Source organism: Balaenoptera musculus, chromosome 13 (assembly GCF_009873245.2).
Source record: "Balaenoptera musculus isolate JJ_BM4_2016_0621 chromosome 13, mBalMus1.pri.v3, whole genome shotgun sequence".
In the NCBI taxonomy this organism is placed as follows: domain Eukaryota; kingdom Metazoa; phylum Chordata; class Mammalia; order Artiodactyla; family Balaenopteridae; genus Balaenoptera; species Balaenoptera musculus.
In genome coordinates this window covers 19,872,866-19,886,161 of record NC_045797.1, presented here as the reverse complement: position 1 = coordinate 19,886,161, position 13,296 = coordinate 19,872,866, and the positions used below count along the sequence as shown (strand labels likewise).

Sequence of the window (13,296 nt, the reverse complement as noted above, 5' to 3'; positions counted from 1 at the left end):
CAGAAAACCAACATTCTCCCGAACCACTAAAGTAATATATGTTCTTTGATGAAATGGAAATAACTTTCAGCTTTGTGGTCCATATTTCCAAAAAGAAAAAAAAAAAAAAAAGGAGGGGGGATGGACGTTTGGAAAAGCATCATCAACGACAAGATATTTCCAAGTGGGAGACTGAAATATTCTGTTCCGCCCTCCCCTTCCCTTTGGGGAACGTTCCCCCCTCCCCCTGTAAAGCTGTCTACGTGTAAGAGATACGTAGGAATCTGTAGAGAAATCAACATTTGGTCCTTTGCTTTAGAAAAGCAACTTGAGAGAAGCTAGAGGAAAGCAGTGATTGTGGGGACTTGGCTGAGATTTTTCTTTTTTCCCTTGCGGGCACTGGAGTTCTGCAGTCAGCCAGCCCTTTTAGGTGGTGGATGGGGGAATGCTTTCCAAACTCAGCGGATTTGGAAAGCCACCCTGGTCCCGGGGGTAGGAGACCTAGAGTGGCAGAAACCTATGTCTGTGTACAGGGAGTTTCTCTTGCCCGAGATCTCGCCGGGGCTTCACCAGTCTCCATAGATGTCTGTGGGGTCCTGGGTGGATTAAAGAAAGATTTTAATGTCTGACACCGGGAGGGCTGACCCTGACGTGCTGCTCATGGTGATGACAGAACCCTGCAGTACACTCCGCTCCAGGAGAATGTGCGAGAGGATGAGAGGAGAAGGGGTAGTTTAAACCCTCGTGAAGCCTACCCCTTTCTATATATACACCCGTACTTAAGCTTTGAGACTGTTACTAAATTGTATCATGTGAGTATGAAGAGGTCTTGGCCTGATTATTTCCATTAACACTCATTTATGGATGGGCTCCTTAAGCTTCTTATGTTGAGCTCTGTCTTGTTCCAACTGGTCTGGAGAGGGTCTGCATTGCTGTTGTCAGGGACCTGTTGGTCATCTGTTAAAAAAAAAAAAAGACAGAGAAACCCTGCTGGAAGTGAGTGGATAAGCCTACCTTCTTGACAAATATGCCCAAGGAGGTAATAGGGAGAATGAAGTGTGAATTTCCAGCTCCTCACTTCTAATTCCTATCATGTCTGACTCTTAGGAACTGAAAATAAGTGGACGTTATCTATAGTTGTGCTCACATTGATAAGAATGAGGTGGATTACCAAAGCTCCAGGGTTGGACTGGCTTTGGACAAGTAACTAGGTTGCTCCTTACATTCAAGCTAAAGACACTACTAACCAGTGGAATCAAAGTCACCAAAGACTAGTGGTACTTTTCAGGAAAAGTTATATGAACAGGGGCATGAATCATTCCATTTTGGATTCCTCTGAGCTCTGGCCTGGTCATTCATCTCTGAGATGCATCCTTCAGTTGGAAGGAAAACAAAGCTGAAATGTCCTAGACATCACATGCTGTCTTAGGACCTAAAAAAGACATTAGAAAATCTGAATTTTGCACATGACAAAACTAAGGTACAGAGACATCGGGTGATTATCCGAGGTCTCACAGCTTGTTACTGGCACAGATAGGTTATTTTCTGTCCCGCACCAAAGTGGTGGTCTTCCTTTCCCATTCTTGATGGTCACCTCTCCATCACTCTTGCCTCCTGCCTAAGTCTGGACTGGGCACTGGCACCTCCAGGGTGCTGCGGAACACTTTAACAGACAAACAATTTCACCTTCAAGTGTTTTCACCTCTTGCCAAGACAATTATTCCTCACAGCAAGCCGGTTGATTGAGCCATAAACTCTAAAGGGTTGGGGAGCTGGGGCAGACAGGGGTAAACATTGGCCAACCATTCAGCAAGTATTGTGAGTACAAGCCACCCAATCCCCATGGCTGCTAGGAAGAAAATTCTCCTAATGCAGGCAGCTTGCAAAGTGGTGCTAGAGCCTGCCAAATGGCAAGAAGAGGTCCCACTTTGGATGTCACTTGATTTGTAGAGCTGGTACAGAGAGGCAGAAAAGAGTTGAGTCTTGGCAAGAAGGAAGGAAAATAAAATTAAATTCACTGCATTTATAAGTGAGTTTTCTTCTAAGTATGATACTCAAAACGTAGAAGATATGTCTAGGCTGTAATTAAAAAATACATATGTACATATATATATTGCTTTTCACATTATTATCCTGCAAATCATTTCATCTGGATGGTATCTTTAAATCTTTCCCACTTCTAATGTGGCAAGATTGCATCTTTTCTACGGTTTTAAACCCCTTGGCAGAACCGTATACATTAACAGATTGAAATGAGCTTTATTGAAATTTAGCTATTCTAAGTCATCTAAGTTGCAGAATCCCAATTTATTATGTATTTAAAGCACACCAGCCCTGATTAAATCAATGCAAATTAGGTTAAATAAGAACAACATGAATCAAGTGTTTCAGCAAAGTTGAGTCGAGAAACGACAACTTTTGAGTCACCAAAGCAAGCTGATATAGCTGGTTTTCATGAGTTTTAATTTCATGCCTCTTAGGGTCCAATACACTAAAAAGTAAAAAAAAGGAAAGAGCTCACATAAAGTTCTTTCTTTCCTCATGTTTGATCTCTCATAACTCTTTACCTCTCTTGTGAGAACATCTAATGCATCAGGTTATAATGTGATGATTGTGTATATACATGAGCAATCTCTTTTTCTGGGCTAAGCACAGTTTTCTGTTGGTAAATGTCTTCTCCTTCAGCATTGAATGCTGATGAGAGATACTTTACACACTTAAAAACACCCTTGTTATTTTCCGTGTTTGTATGGGGAAAGATATTTAGCATGCTTTGCTGAACTGCCATAGTAGTTGAGCAAGAAAGGCACCTCAAGCTACTAGGCCAACATGTGATTGGGGAGTGGGGTAAGAAAGGATAAAAATCTTGAAAATGTGGATTCAGCAAATGGGAAAGAACTCAGGGGTACATGAAGTATGGATCTGATTGCCAAAACACAATCTGGAACTAAGAGGAGGTGGAAGAACAAGCTCGATGCAGCTGGAGAGTCCAGAAGTATAGTTTGGAGGAGGGAGGGGTAATTTATTCCTCCTCTCCTAAACCTTATACTGATACATTAACCTTTGCATAATAAACCCTCCTTGTTTCTTCTTGGTACTTTATGTTGTGATGGGGTGGTAGGGGCTGGTCACATACAGTTTTTTTTTTTTTTTTTTGAAATGTTGTATCTCTCCCATTTCATCTCAACTGAAGGCCACCTCCAATTCATTTCTTTGACTCAAAATAGTTTGTGAACCTAGAGGTGCAAGTGACAAAAGTCTGAAATGAGCATGCATTCTGAGGATTGGCCTTCCAGTAGTAATCTTTGGCAGTGTTCAAGGAAAGAGAAATTCAAATGGTGATTTTAATGTTCTGTCATTGCTTGCTCCAGCCTGGACCTTGGTCTTTATGTGGTTGTCTTTAATTTTCAGTAGCAGTGAGCACTGGCTTTTCTTTAAAAGGAAACATTTAGATGTAGGGGAGGAGGGTGGGAGTCACAATTTCAAAAGGAGAGAATTAACTCTGTTGTTCCTGTGGGCACACAGCATATAACTGGCCTTTTGCAGAGTGCCTCTGAAGATGTATATGGGGCCAAAGGGTGAGGGCTGTAAGGTTTCTCTCAGGAGATCTACTTAGGAGGAACACATTAGAAAAGGTCATTTTTTCTTATCAAACTTTATCCTCCTCTTAAAACAAGGTAGTAATATGGATAGCACTAAGGCAATACCTAACATCTTGCATTGATATTAAGTCATGGGAGTAAACCAAAGAAATGCAATGACTTAGTGTTTTCCTCCTGGAGCTTTAGGTAGGGAAGAGCAGTAGACACTGAGAGACTTAGCCGATAATAATTATATATGGCCCAGTGCTTGAGAGTAAATATCTCTAGAACATACAAATGTGAAGAGCTGACAGGTCAAATGGGACCAATGCTAAAAAGCTTCATTGAAGGAAGTAAAGTGTATGAAGTAGTTTAAGGACTCAGGGCTCACTGACTGGAGAGATGGGCATCGTGAAGGCATAACCTACGATGGGGAACTGAAATGCATATATCATGATGAGTGGATTAATTCCCTAGTTCTCCGGGGGAAGAAGATATACAGGGACAAATGGAATCTGTGTTGGGAGAGGAAGGAAGTTGGTACAGGGTTTCCAAACATTTGCTATATTAAGACCATGCATTGGTCCCCAGACCTAGTTCTTTCCCTAGGCCTGGTTTTATAAATACTGGTGATAAACCAAGTCTGCTTTGTATGATGCATCTTATGTGGAAAGTGTGTGTGACTTTAGGTATGTGACCAAGCTTGAGAAATGACAGCACAGCTAGTGTAATAAGTTTTGAAGGTAACCATTGTTAATTTGATGATTACCATTTGCCATTAAATGAACTGTAAAATTTTTTTAAAAAGGGCTACCAATGCTATACTGAAAATGTTAGTTTGCTGTATTCTTCTAGCCTCTAAGACTGAACACCTTAAGGTTATCTTTGACTTTTGTAATAAATACCTGGGTTGGCTCCTGAGACCTGTTCTGCTGTCCTGGGCCCCTCTCTACAAGCTTCTTCTGCACTGCCATGTGCTCTGCTCATGCCATATTATACCTAACTGCTGTTTATACTCTCTCCATCTTTGCTTGCCTTCATTCTAGCCTTCCTTCAAGGCTGATGATGTCAAATTTCCTCTCTGACATTTTTTTTTCTTGCCCATGCCACGCGGCATGTAGGATCCTAGTTCTCTGACCAGGGATCGAACCCACGCCCCCTGCAGTGGAAGCACAGGGTCTTAACCACTGGAGTGCCAGGGAAGTTCCCTTCTATGACTTCTTAATTGATTCCCATGTAAAGTGATCTCTCATTCTTCTGAACTATATTAGCAGCTTACCTTTACCAATACTGCTCCTGGTGCGGTTCACTTGATATGAGTGTAGCAGCCATTTCTAATTATAGTATTTTAGAACTGAATGGGACCTTAACATCTTGGAGATTAGGAATAAAAAGACTTCAACTGGGGTTCCTTGCTTTGCCATTTTCTCTCAGTTTGATCCTACACAGGTCACTCCATTATCAGTGAAATAGGACCAAGCATGGCTATCTTAAAGGATTCTTGGGGAAAATTCAATGATATCATGTATATTAGAATTTTGCAACTTGAAAGTGTAAGCAAAGGACTAGCAGGCCTGGAGCATGTTAGAAAGGCAGAAGTTTAGTTGTCTTCCTAGACCCATTGAATCAAATCTGCATTTTACCATCAGCTCCAGGTTAAAATTAAATTTTAAGAAGCATTCTATTGGAGCACTCACAAATTCTATCCTGAAAAAGTCACTCAAGTATCATTAATTTCCTAGTTTATAGTTCAGGAATTGAAGGGCCAGAAATGTTAAGTGATTGCCCAAGATGGGTGCTAGAATTTGGACAAAAACCTCACGTCTTCTGAAACTTGTTCTCTGTCCTATTAGATTTCAAACACATAGAATGCAAAGTCTGTGTCTATCTCAGTACTTAGCACTTCATAGGGCTCTTAATAAAGTTTGGTTTTACTGTTGGTAAGGCAGTAAGTATAGAGAGCCCTTGTACATGCTAGTCTTAGGCAGTTCCTGGCTTATATTACACCTCAGTTTTCTTATCACTGTCAATCTGTATGTATTTCTCATGGATGTCTAAGTGCTACCTTTTTATTATAGAAAAATGAAAAATGGGGGAAAAAAACACGAAAAAAAATTTTAAATGAAGATTGTCACCTAAAATTCAACCACCTGGAGACAAACTATTAAGTTTTGGGTACATATTCTTTTAGAATTTTACTATTTCACATATATTTATACTTTCTAAAAATACAATAACATTATACATATTACTTTGTAACTATTTTTTTTCATTGTTGATATATTCCCATATCCAGAATACAAATTGATAGGATCATCTTCAATGGCTACAGACCATTCTATTTATTTTACCCATCTCCCTTTTTTACCAATTAAGTTGTTTCTGGTTTTTAGCTCTTATGAAATGACTGGGACAAACTTCCTCATACATATACTACTATAGACTGGATGTTTGTGCCCCCCAGAATTCATATATTGAAACCTAATCCCCAATGTGATGGTATTTGGAGGTGGGCCCTGCCAGAGGTTATTAGGTCACTAGAGTGGAGCCCTCATGAATGAGATTTGTGCTCTTATAAAAGAGACCCAGAGAGCTCTCAGGCCCTTTCTGTCATGTGAGGACACAGTGAGAATACGGATGTCCATGAACTAGGAGGCAGGCTCTCACCAGATACCGAATCTGTAGGTTCCTTGATATTGGACTTCCAAGCCTGCAGAACTGTGAGAAAGAAATGTTTGTTGTTTAACCACCAAGTCTGTGGTAGTTTGTTGTAACAGCCTGAACAGACTAGGACATATACCCTTGCACATTTAGGCAACTGTGTCTTTAAATTTTAATTCCAGAAGTAGTATTGGTATTCAAAGAGTAGGGAGTTTTAAAAGACTTTCAATACATAAGGCCAGATTATCCTCCTGAAAGGCTGTACATATTTCACCCTCAATATCTCTTTTGCTGCTTTCTTCTTCTCCTTGAGAAACTCCACTACACCACAGATAGAAACATCTTTTGGTTCCCTTTCCTTCATCTGTCTGGGGCACCGACTGAGATCCCTGTCGGAATCTGTTCTTGGTGCCTTGGAACCATCCTTCCTTCCCATTCCCATTTCCTCCCTCCTTCCTGAAGAGGCAGGTGGAGGCTTGGGCTTTGGGGTCTTCAGTGTTCCTTCTGGGAGCTCACAAGCATTTCATTGCCACATCTTATTAAGTGGCTGTCCAGCCAAATTATTTTCGCAAAGGTGTTAATGTCTGAAAATAGTTTAATGCCGTGTTACTTAAAATACTCTGTGGAGGTAAGAATGTTTAAATATATTTGTGAAATGCACTAGACTCTGTTCTTTGCTATTCACAATACACTATCTCAATCACGAGAAATCTTGTTTTTCATGGTTTCACCCACTTATTTGGGACATCTGTTAACATCAAACCAATGTGCCAGAACAGCTCAGGAAACATTTATTTAATTGTAAACCCAGAGGTATATTTGACTTTAACTTGGCTCTCACCATACCAAGAAGTGATTCTCAGGTTTAGATCTCAAACACTGTAACAAGATGCTGGTGCAAAAATCAGTTTTCTGTCAGGCCCCAAGAATTTGTGGGGATAGCCAGACAACTACAGTTCTTCTGCTTGGTATTAACAAGTCTCACCCCCTCATCCTAGCCACAAATAATGGAACCAATTTGATTCTGTAGTAAGTTCTGTCTCTGATACATCTTGACATTTAATTATCTTGTTTTCCACATGTTGCTAATTTTGTCTTTGCAGGTAAAATGAAATCCCCTAAGGAAAGACTTGTTATTTTCCTGCTTTTAGGACCCTCTAATATCTACCTCTAAAGGTGTGGAAGACTATCATATATGAGAAACCATATACAAAGAGCATCAGAATTGCCACATTACAGTGATAAACGTGCCCCCTTTCCTCTTAGTGCAGTCTGGCACAGTGCTGGCTTTGTAGAGATTCTTGTTGAATTGACTTTATTAACTGGTTTGAATTTTTGCCTAATCAATAGCCTGGGGAATCTGAGCTAAATATAAAAAGCCTTTATATTACATTGACATATAGGCACAAATTATTAACCCAGGAAGGTGCAAACTTTTGGAGTTGAAGTCACACACATTAATGCCATTTATATGTGGCTTCATTTCACAGATCTAGTTTGTGTAGGAAATCCCCCACCATCCATGAGCAGTGAGCCTTCTGTAGTAAATTAACCAGTTGGGTGCATTTATGTCTTTATTCAATCATCATCTCCCATTCTCTGGAACCACTTCTTAATCTCTCACAGGCGCCTTGAGAATACCTTTTAATAATTTAGCATAAATGTCTGTTGCTGATCTTATTTGTTTTCGTTAAAGTCAAATGGAGGTTTAGCTGATGAGATAAAGTTAGATAAAATGTGCCTGCCTTGGGTATTCTTAGATCTGGAGTGGAGGTGATGGGTAACAAGGCAGTATGATTCATGCTATGGCAGAGATGTAAGCAAGAACTGGGATTGGAGAGATTTCTCTAGCTAATTGAGCAAGGACAGTCAGAGGAGGTGAGAAAAAAGGAGGAGGGGTTGACCAGATAGACAGAGGGTGGCCACTCCAGTCAGTAGGCAAAGTCTGTGAAAAAACTACAGGGGCTTCTGAGATGCTTATGGTGTCTGGAGCACAGGAATGAAAGAGAGGGGATTGAGGAGAGATGAGACTGGAGTGTTAGCTCACAGCCAGATTGGGAAGACTTTCAACCTGGATTACAATTTCCAAAATGTGGGTACAAGGAATATAATCCTGATGATGGTCTTGAACACGAAGGGCAGGGAAAAGGATACTGAAAACAAGGAGAGAAGCTGGGAGCTTCCCATATCTGCCCAAGTGAGATATTGTGTGAGGCTGACTATATTAACATGAGAGATGGACAGGACAGGACAAGTACAAAAATAGTTTTGCAATGGGATTGACAATCTTTTAAATGGTGCTTTTTCCAAGAAACAATTTAAGATGATTTCAGTGAATGGATTGATTTAGGGTAGATGGGAGGAAAGGAAGAATAAGATGTGAAAGAAAACTCTAACATATAGAGCTAAGAGTAAGCAGTTAACCACTGGTGGTCCACTGGTTAGGACTCCGAGCTCTCACTGCCAAGGGCCTGGGTTCAATCCCTGGTTGGGGAACTAGGATCCTACATGCCTACAGTTAAAGATGTGGACAGAGGTTACATCTGGATCTAAAGATAAGGGAATCCCTGGAACGTGCTTGGTAGTTATAGTGGTGGCAGTATATGCAAATCCTCAGAGAGAAAGATTAGAATACAGCTGATGTACAATCAGAGGCCTTTGCAGTATGGTAAGGTGCTGTGATGTGGGAAGCAGCTGGGTGATAGGGAGTATATGGCCTGTGCTATCTGCAAAGTACATGGTTTGATTAAAGGCTTTCAAATTCTAATTTTTAAGAATCCTATTCTATTCATAAGCAAGTGACACTGCAGGCGTTATTCAGCTTGTGGAATACCAGTTTGGAAAGCTTCTTTTAACATGATGATTCTCAATGTGGAAGAATAGGAGGGAGCAGAGGAGGTGGAGGTCACTTCAATAGGAGGCACAAAGTAGGGAACATTGTGCAAGTCCATAGTGAACAGCTTTTAATATATAGTCATGGCCATGAGACTGTGAGTAATAGATATTTCACATGGCTGTGAAAAAGAAAAAAATATGGTGGAGATTGACAGGTTTTGAGAAGCGCCCAGATGGTCAAGGACCATCAACATTGGGAGAGGCTGCCCAACAGTGAGTAAACCTGCAAAGGAACAGTGCAACACCAGTGCTGTCTGTCTAAGGGCTCTGGGTCAAGGACTGGCTGATGCTGAGCCCTTCCCCCAAGAGGGTTTGCCATTGGCATCTCATATCTGTGTAAGATCATTCCTTTGTAACTGGGCCTAGCATTACCTTCTCAAACATGAAACTAGGTGAGGGCTGGAGAGCATGTCCTTCAGTATGTAATTCTGTATTTGCATCTTAGCAGAAGAATTGAGACACTGAATAACTTACTGCAAGGAACTTTTGAAATTTCTGACTGTGCTAGGCTAAAAAGTGTTCTGCCATTTACAAACTGTGTGACCTGGGCACGTGACTTAACTTCTAAACAGAAGGATTCAACATAGTAAAATACAAGGTAAAAATAAATTTAATTATAATATAGAAAAATAGTTCAAATTCTATTGCAATAACTACTGATATCCATTTCTATTATATGAGACCAAAATTATACCACATAGAATGAAGACAAGAAGGAAAAAGAATCATAAGCACAAATAGTGTTATGCACCTCTGACTTTGCAAACTTTTATTGCTCCTTCTTAAGTATCAGTTCATATTTTAGAGGCTGCATGAAAAAAACAAAACAAAGCAAACAAACAAAAACCTTGGTGGTTAAAACAACAATCAATCATTTTATTTAGCTCATGGTCCTGTGTGTTGGGGCAGATCTTCTGCATAAGCCAGCTTGACTGTGGTTAACTGGAGAATTAGCTGGAGACTGTATAACCTAGGATGGCTTCTCTCAAAGGGATGGCGATTGGCAGGCCGTTGGCAGGGGGACCTTGCTTCTCTTCCATGTGGCCTTTCATCCTCCAGAAGGCTAGCTCTGGTGCAACTGTGTGGTGATTGAAGGGTTCTAAGAGCAGCAAGAGAGAGCAAGTCTCAGTGCACAAGTACTTTTCAGGTCTCGTCTTCCAGCAGGTTGCTGTTGTCTGTTGGCCAAAGCTAGTCATGTGGTCATCCTGACTCAAGGAGAGGAGAAAGAGGCTTCATCTCTGCATGGGTGGGGAAGAATTTTTGGTCATTTTTGTAGGTTAAATAAAATAGTACTGGCTTAATGTTACTATAACTGCAATTACAATACCAAATGCTCTAAAGTGATTTTTATTTCTCAAGCCACGTGACCCAAACAGCATCATCCATAAACACAAGGACCAGCAGCACAAGCATCACCTAGAGCTTGTGAGAAATGCAGACTCTCAGACTCCACCCAAGATATACTTGAATTATAATCTACATTTTTACAAGATTCCTAGGTGATTCATAAGCCCAGTGAGGTTTTAGAAGCACTGTATCTTTTCTCTATTCCTCATAATTCCCTTTCCTAGGTTGCTATGTTCTCCTGTTGAGTGATAGATCTTTGATTTTTAAAGGTGCCAGAACTGTTTCCTCTGTACAATTGAAACAGAACAAACACAGGCTTAAACAGTAAAACAGGTTGCTTCACAGCATGAGAGAGAGAGGGTATAACATTTTTCTGCTCAATTGTCCTTTGCCTATAAAAATAGAAATTTAAAATTAAAATAACAGTACATAAATATTAAAGAATATTGTATTTAACTGGGAAGAATCGTTTAGATGTTAGAACAATTTTTAAAGTAGAAACAGCTAGGCACATACTTATTTAAACTGAACTTCTATATTCCTAAGCAGTTGCTTAACTGGATCTTGGTTTTCTGAAGGTTGAAAGATTGATGCTCCAATCTTAAGACCACAAGTTAAATATCTCTAGAAAACGTACAGGTCCTTAGGTACTGTTAGGCCTTTATACAAGTAATAAGACCAATAGAACTTATTAAGCTTCTAGCACGTGCAAGTCACTGGTCTAAATCAAGCATTACTGTAGTTTGTTGGATTCCCTTTATTTGAGACCCCAGAAGTGAGGTGGGGGACTAGGTAGGAGAGGCTAAGCTTTCGACAGTACAAGTTTATTTCACCAGGCTGAGGACAGACATGGGCATAAAGGACCTAGAGCTTTTCTCAACTTTTGATTGTGTTTTAAGTGAAGGAACCTGGTTACAATGACCAACACTCTCCTTCAGTTTGCCTTTCACCTCAAGGCTGAATAGAAAAAGAGAGAGAGAGAGAGAGAAATTTTCCATTAAAGCCTACTGCTGTCATTCTGTATGAAGTCTGCTTTGGGTATTTGCTCTTTTCAGAAGAGGATTACTTATTGTTTGAAGCTATAACTAATACTATTTTCAATGTATATGCTTTGGGGTCCTGTTCTTGTCAATCAATCAGCCCACCAGTTAGGAGTTAACAAATATCTGTTGAGCACACTTAACATATGCAGGCATATTCTAGTCTCTGAATAAGACTGAGTAACTTTGTAAGCAAACAGACATATAAGGTAATTTTTAGATACTGAATAGCTAGGGAAAGTTAAAATAGAGCCATGTGGAAGAGAGAAATTGAGGGAAGGGGCCTACTTTATCTAAGGTTAGGCAATGCTTCCTTGAAGAGGTGACATTTGAGTTGAAACCTGAATAATGAGTAGGGGTCAGCCAGTTAAAGCTCCAGGACATGTGAACTCCAAGGAGAGGAAATAGCAAGAGCCAAGGCCCTAAGGCCAAAACAAGCCTATGTTCATGAACTTGTGAAATAGCTAGCATGCTGGATCCTGTGTGATGGGATTTGAGACACAAGAGGAATGTTGAACACAAGATAACCTCCTTAAAGGGTCGATGTACCCTTTGATAAATCTTCACTTCATAAATGTTCACCAGTTCCTCATCAGCTCCACCAAACCTTATAGAGTGATCTCTGGCTGTAAAGTAAAGCACATTAATATATTAAGTCCATTTATTCCTAAAAGTTCTATGAGATTCTACCACTTTCCCAATATATGTGTGGAAATCAAGGCATAGAAAACCTAAGCCATCTACTTAACACAGCTGGTATTGGTGATAAGAGATTTGTCTGCATTCCCTAGATCCAAGTATGGGGCACCTAAGAAGGCTGCATACCAATCAGTCTTTTGGCTGTGTAAAAGCCAAAGAATTCTTCTACAGTCTTCCTTCCCCCTGGGGTTCATCCAGCGGAGACCCAGCAAAAGAGAAGATGGGGCAATTTAAATTTGCCTCCTGGATTCCCACTCCTCTTGGCACCCTCCAACCATCTGTTGCTATTTGTGTAGAAAAAGAACGGAACAGAATACCAACGACCACACACATTCAGAAATCTCATTTTGTATGTGGGAGTCTGGATTCATTAACAAGTTTCTCAAACTCTCCCTGCACTTACAACACCAGTCTAAACATAATCCAGTAAAGTCATGAGAATAGGTGACGATCAGCTGTGTGATACTGATATGGAGTGTCTAAATTCATCATGTGCTACTTCCTAGTAAGTGTCTTCTACTGCAAGTAAGTTGTTTTTTCAACATCCTTTAAGTAAATAATGCTCGTTTCAATACTGTATAGCCTCTACACTGTCCTTCTTATTCTAACCCCTACTATATCCCACTTCCTTTATGAGGGCTTCCTTTCTCCAGACTATCCATCCACAAATCCATATAGCCGCCCATCCATTCAACTACCATGTCATGGGTACTTACTCTGTTTCATTAATTGTGGCAAGTACTAGGATGTATAAGACATTTTGGATAGTACTCCATTCTTTGAAGATTTCATTCATTAGTGGGGAATCACAGTCTTAGAAGTCCATATTAATCCCTACTTTCTTTGAATTATGACTCATCTATAAAGTAAATGCTCTGCTACATGCTGTCTAAAATTGCTCTCTAGTTGTTTCTAAGCCCCTTTCCCTATTTTTTTCCCACATTTCCTAGGTTGAAATTTCTCAAGAGCAAAATCTAGATTATATTTCTGGTATAGTGGTGTGTCCTGATCATAGAGTTGGAATATCCATGTTTAAATTCTGGTTTTGCCACTTATTAGCTCTGTGGTTTTAGGGTACATTTCTTCTGTATATA

At 40.1% G+C, this 13,296-nt stretch overlaps 1 protein-coding gene and 1 non-coding gene across 2 annotated transcripts in view; both read left to right on the top strand.

The window, feature by feature from the left end:
• CTNNA2 (catenin alpha 2) overlaps positions 1 to 13,296 on the top strand; it is a 1,049,409-nt gene that overhangs the window by 700,530 nt on the left and 335,583 nt on the right.
• Positions 4,099 to 4,198, top strand: LOC118906563. Its single transcript, XR_005022543.1, has one exon. It is a non-coding gene; the product is annotated as a small nucleolar RNA SNORA72 (small nucleolar RNA).